This window comes from Arachis stenosperma, chromosome 4, assembly GCF_014773155.1.
Source record: "Arachis stenosperma cultivar V10309 chromosome 4, arast.V10309.gnm1.PFL2, whole genome shotgun sequence".
Taxonomy (NCBI): Eukaryota; Viridiplantae; Streptophyta; class Magnoliopsida; order Fabales; family Fabaceae; genus Arachis; species Arachis stenosperma.
The window spans coordinates 36,846,659-36,853,478 of NC_080380.1; the positions used below are offsets into that span (position 1 = coordinate 36,846,659).

Below are 6,820 nucleotides of genomic sequence, written 5' to 3' on the forward strand. Positions count from 1 at the left end.
CTCTCCATGTTCGGCCATGGTTATGGCTTTGCACTCTCCTTTTGGATTTTCTTCTGTATTACTTGGGAGAGTACTTGGAGGGAGTTCAGTAACTTTCTTGCTCAGCTGTCCCACTTGTGCCTCCAAATTCCTAATGGAGGACCTTGTTTCAGTCATGAAACTTTGAGTGGTCTTGATTAGATCAGAGACCAAGGTTGCTAAGTCAGAGGGGTTCTACTTAGGGTTCTCTGTCTGTTGCTGAGAAGATGATGGAAAAGGCTTGCCATTGCTAAACCTGTTTCTTCCACCATTATTATTGAAACCTTGTTGAGGTCTCTCTTGATTCTTCCATGAGAGATTTGGGTGATTTCTCCATGAAGAATTATAGGTGTTACCATAGGGTTCTCCTAGGTAATTCACCTCTTCCATTGAAGGGTTCTCAGGATCATAAGCTTCTTCTTCAGATGAAGCATCCTTAGTACTGCCAGGTGCATTTTGCATTCCAGACAGACTTTGAGAAATCAAATTGACTTGTTGAGTCAATATTTTATTCTGAGCCAATATGGCATTCAGAGTGTCAATCTCAAGAACTCCTTTCTTCTGGCTTGTCCCATTGTTCACAGGATTCCTTTCAGAAGTGTACATGAATTGGTTATTTGCAACCATTTCAATGAGCTCTTGAGCTTCTGTAGGCATCTTCTTCAGATGAAGAGATCCTCCAGCAGAGCTATCTAAAGACATCTTGGATAGTTCAGAGAGACCATCATAGAAAATACCTATGATGCTCCATTCAGAAAGCATGTCAGAGGGACATTTTCTGATTAATTGTTTGTATCTTTCCCATGCTTCATAGAGGGATTCTCCATCCTTCTGTCTGAAGGTTTGGACTTCCACTCTAAGCTTACTCAATTTTTGAGGTGGAAAGAACTTTGCCAAGAAGGCATTGACTAGCTTTTCCCAAGAGTCCAGGCTTTCTTTAGGTTGAGAGTCCAACCATATTCTAGCTCTGTCTCTTACAGCAAAAGGGAATAGCATCAGTCTGTAGACCTCAGGGTCAACCCCATTAGTCTTGACTGTGTCACAGATTTGCAAGAACTCAGCTAAAAACTGATGAGGATCTTCCAATGGAAGTCCATGGAACTTGCAATTCTGTTGCATTAGAGAAACTAATTGAGACTTAAGCTCAAAGTTGTTTGTTCCAATGGCAGGGATAGAGATGCTTCTCCCATAGAAATCGGGAGTAGGTGCAGTAAAGTCACCCAGCACCTTCCTTGTATTGTTGTTGTTTTCGGCTGCCATGTTTTCTTCTTCTTTGAAGAATTCGGTTGGGTCCTCAACTATGAACGTGTGCCTGACAACCACCTCCGTTCATAGAGATTTGTGCCTTAGCTTCTCTTTAGCTTTCGCTTTAAGGTTTTTTTTCAGGTTCAGGGTCAGCTTCAATAAAAATGCCTTTGTCTTTATTCCTGCTCATATGAAAGAGAAGAGAACAAGAAAATATGGAATCCTCTATGTCACAGTATAGAGATTCCTTGAGGTGTCAGAGGAAGAAAAATGGAAGACAGAGGTAGAAAATTCGAACTTATTAAAGAAGATGAAGTTCGAATTTTGTATTAAGGAATAGTGTTAGTCCATAAACAGAAGGATGTGAGAAGAAGGGAAGTAATTTTCGAAAATTAAGTAAAAGATTTTGAAAACATTTTGAAAAACACTTAATTGATTTTCGAAAACCAAGAATAGAAAAGAAATCAAGTGATTTTTGAAAAAGATTTTGAAATTAGAAGTTAAAAAGATATGATTGAAAACTAGTTTGAAAAAGATGTAATTAAAAAAGATTTGATTGAAAAGTTATGGTTTTAAAAAGATATGATTGAAAAGATATGATTTGAAAACAATTTTAAAAGATATGATTTGAAAACAATTTTAAAAAGATTTGATTTTAAAAATTAATGACTTGCCTAACAAGAAAAGATATGATTCAAACATAAAACCTTCCTCAATAGAAAAGGCAAAAAATGTTCAATCAAATCATTAATTGTTAGTAAGTATCTTTGAAAAAGGAAAGAAATTGATTTTGAAAACATTTGATTGAAAAGATTTGATTTGAAAAAGATTTGATTTTGAAAAACTTTGAAAACTTGAAAAAAATTGATTTTGAAAACAAAATCTTCCCCCTTTGCCATCCTGGCGTTAAACGCCCAGAATGGTGCACATTCTGGCGTTTAACGCCCAAACTACTACCCTTTTGGGCGTTAAACGCCCAACCAGGCACCCTGGCTGGCGTTTAAACGCCAGTCTGTCTTCTTCACTGGGCATTTTTGAATGCCCAGCTTTTTCTGTGTGATTCCTCTGCAGTATGTTCTGAATCTTCAATTCTCTGTATTATTGACTTGAAAAGACACAAATTAAAAATATTTTTGGATTTTTTAATAATGAGGAATAATCAAAATGCAACTAAAATCAAATAACAATGCATGCAAGACACCAAACTTAGCAGTTTGTATACATGAGAAACAACAAAACACTCAAGTCAATAGAATTCAAAGATCAAAACAAGAAAATCATCAAGAACAACTTGAAGATTAATGAAGACACATGCATGAATGCAGTAAGAACAGAAACATGCAATTGACACTAAACTTAAGATGAGACTCTAGACTCAAACAAGAAATATTTTTGGATTTTATGCTTTTGTAATTTTTTTTTGGTTATTTTTCGAAAATCAGGTGAAAAGGAAAATAAAGGTATCAAAATTCTTAATGAGAATTCCAGGAATCATGCAATGTTAGTCTAAAGCTTTAGTCTAAAGGAATTAGACATAGCTAGCTAAGCTTCAGCAAGACATTGCATTCAAGAGCTAAATTGATGATGATCAATCAGCTTTGGTGATGATAAGAACATCACCTTGAAACACTAGAATTCATTCTTAAGAACTCTGAAGAAAAATACCTAATCTAAGCAACAAGATGAACCGTCAGTTGTCCATACACAAGAACAATCCCCGGCAACGGCGCCAAAAACTTGGTGCACGAAATTGTGATCAATACTTTTCAAAACATAAACAATCCCTAGTAATGGCTCCAAAGACTTGGTGCTCAATACCATGGCATAAACACAACTTCGCACAACTAACCAGCAAGTGCACTGGGTCGTCCAAGTAATAAACCTTACGCGAGTAAGGGTCGATCCCACGGAGATTGGTGGTATGAAGCAAGCTATGGTCATCTTGTAAATCTCAGTCAGGCAGACCCAAATGGATATGGTGATGAACGAAAATAACATAAAAGATAAAGATAGAGATACTTATGTATATCATTGGTGTAAGAGCTTCAGACAAGCGTATGAAGATGCCTTCCCTTCCGTCTCTCTGCTTTCCTACTGCCTTCATCCAATCCTTCTTACTCCTTTCCATGGCAAGCTCGTGTAGGGTTTCACCGTTGTCAGTGGCTACCTCCCATCCTCGCAGTGAAAGCTAATGCTCACGCACTCTGTCACAGTACGGCCAATCACCGGTTGGTTCCCGCTCCTACTGGAATAGAATCCCTCTTTTGCGTATGTCACTAACGCCCAGCAGGTTAGGAGTTTGAAGCACGTCACAGTCATTCAATCACTGAATCCTACTCAGAATACCACAGACAAGGTTTAGACCTTTCGGATTCTCTTGAATGCCGCCATCAGGTCCTGCCTATACCACGAGGATTCCGGTTAAAGAATCCAAGAGATATTCACTAAGCCTCAGATGCTTGTAGAACAAGAATGGTTGTCAGTCACCTTGTTCATAGGTGAGAATGATGACGAGTGTCACGGATCATCACATTCATCAAGTTGAAGAACAAGTGATATCTTGGACAAAGAACAAGCGGAATTGAATAGAAGAACAATAGTAATTGCATTAATACTCGAGGTACAGCAGAGCTCCACACCTTAATCTATGGTGTGTAGAAACTCCACCGTTGAAAATACATAAGAACAAGGTCTAGGCATGGCCGAATGGCCAGCCTCCCAAAGTGATCTAAGATAGCATAAAATTAGAAGATAGCTACCAAGATGTCTAAAGATGATCAAAGGATCAAAAACAATCCAAAGATGAAAATACAATAGTAAAAGGTCCTATATATAGAAAACTAGTAGCCTAGGGTGTACAGAGATGAGTAAATGACATAAAAATCCACTTCCGGGCCCACTTGGTGTGTGCTTGGGCTGAGCAAATGAAGCATTTTCGTGTAGAGACTCTTCTTGGAGTTAAACGCCAGCTTTTATGCCAGTTTGGGCGTTTAACTCCCATTTAGGTGCCAGTTCCGGCGTTTAACGCTGGGATTTCTGTAGGTGACTTTGAACGCCGGTTTGGGCCATCAAATCTTGGGCAAAGTATGGACTATCATATATTGCTGGAAAGCCCAGGATGTCTACTTTCCAACGCCGTTGAGAGCGCGCCAATTGGGCTTCTGTAGCTCCAGAAAATCCACTTCGAGTGCAGGGAGGTCAGAATCCAACAGCATCTGCAGTCCTTTTGAGTCTCTGGATCAGATTTTTGCTCAGATCCCTCAATTTCAGCCAGAAAATACCTGAAATCACAGAAAAACACACAAACTCATAGTAAAGTCCAGAAAAGTGAATTTTAACTAAAAACTAATAAAAATATACTAAGAACTCAACTAAAACTACCAAAAAATACTAAAAACAATGCCAAAAAGCGTACAAATTATCCGCTCATCAATCAACTATGGAAAATTATATATCGTTGCGAAGCCCTGGATGTTAGCTTTCCAATGCAACTGAAACCACCTCCTTTGGACCTCTGTAGCGCAAGTTATGATCGATTGAGTGCAATGAGGTCAGGGTTGACAGCCTTGCAGTTCCTTCAATTTCTTGTATTCCTTCCACTTTTGCATGCTTCCTTTTCATCCTGTAAGCCATTCCTGCCCTGTAATCTCTGAAAACACTTAACACACATATCAAGGCATTGAATGGTAATAAGAGACGATTAAACATAGCTAAATTAAGACCAAAGAATCATGTTTTCTATCATAGCACAAAATCAGGAAGAAAAATGTAAAACATGTGAATTCAATGAATTAGTATAAGATTAGTGGATAAAATCCACTCAATTAAGTACAAGATGTGCCAAGAAATAGTGGTGCATCAATGGTTCCTCAAACAAAGCCGGAAGCGGAGCCAGAGTAATCCTAGAAAGTAATCAAGGAACTCAACTCGAGCTCTCCTTAAAGTTCGAGTTTCCTGCCTCAAATAACCAAGCCGAGTATGAAGCCTTACTGGTAGATTTGAAGCTAGCTAGTGTGGTCGGTGCTAAATTTTCAGCGACTCACAGGTAGTCACCTCGCAATAGAAGGGAGCTACCAAGCTAAGGATCCTACCATGAAGAAATACCTAGACAAGACCAAAGAACAGCTCGGAAAATTTATGGGATATGAGATTCGACATATACCTCGGGAACAAAATGCCCGAGCTGATACACTTTTGAAACTAGCCAGCACCAAACACGGGGGTAACAATAGAAGCCCCATCCAAGAAACACTACAAAATCTATCAACCTCGGAAGAAAAACATGTCTTAAGCATATCAGACCAGGACCAAGGGTAGATGACTCCCATAATCAGCTATCTCAAATCTGAAACACTCTCCACATATAAAAAGGAGGCAAAAAGACTAATACGAGAAGCACATTACTACACCAAAGTGCACGACATCTTATATAAGAGAGGAATCTCTACACCCCTCCTAAAATGCGTCTTGACCTTCGCTATAAGCGAAGTCCTAGAAGAAGTTCACAGTGGCATGTGCGGCAACCATGTTGGGGCACGAGCTCTTTCTTAAAAGGTACTCCGAGCTGGTTTTTACTGGCCGACATTGCAAAAGGAAGCAACAAAGTTTGTCAAAACATGCCCCCATGCCAGAAGCACGCCAACTTTCATATCGTACCACCTGAGGAACTCATATGCGTTACTTCACCCTGGCCATTCTCGAAGTGGGGGCTCGACCTCCTCGGACCATTCCCCCAGGGATCAGGGCAAGTCATGTTCCTCATTGTAGAAATAGACTATTTCACAAAATAGATTGAGGCAGAACCGTTAGCCACTGCCACCGCCCCAAGAGGTCGGAAGTTCCTACAAAAACATTGTCACAAGGTTTGGGGTTCTGGTGCACGAAATTGTAAATCACACTTTTCACAACTCGTACCACTAACCAGCAAGTGCACTGGGTCGTCCAAGTAATACCTTACGTGAGTAAGGGTCGATCCCACGGAGATTGTTGATTTGAAGCAAGCTATGGTTATTTTATTAATCTTAGTCAGGATGCCAATAAGGTTATTTAGATTTAATTGTAAAAAGTGAAAGTGTTTGGAATAAGTAATTATTACTCAATAATGGAGAATATGTTGGAGTTTTGGAGATGCTTTGTCTTCTGAATTCTTGTAACATAATATTCCTCTCATGCAAAAGTGCAAAGTTCCTTCCATGGCAAGCTCTATGTAGGGTGTCACCATTGTCAATGGCTACTTCCCATCCTCTCAGTGAAAATGGTCCAAATGCTCTGTCACAGCACGGCTAATCAGCTGTTGGTTCTCGATCATGTTGGAATAGAATCCATTGATTCTTTTGCGTTTGTCACCACGCCTAGCAATCGTGAGTTTGAAGCTCGTCACAGCTATTCAATCATTGAATCCTACTCGGAAAACCACAGACAAGATTTAGACTTTCCGGATTCTCATGAATGCCGCCATCAATTCTAGCTTATACCACGAAGATTCTGATTAAGAAATCTAAGAGATACTCATTCAATCTGATGTAGAACGGAGGTGGTTGTCAGGCACACGTTCGTG

General features: G+C 39.5%; 1 non-coding gene across 1 annotated transcript; it reads left to right on the plus strand.

The window, feature by feature from the left end:
* Positions 1-774: 774 nt before the first annotated feature.
* On the plus strand, positions 775-882 carry LOC130978412 (small nucleolar RNA R71). Its single transcript, XR_009086057.1, has one exon. It is a non-coding gene; the product is annotated as a small nucleolar RNA R71 (small nucleolar RNA).
* Positions 883-6,820: the final 5,938 nt, after the last annotated feature.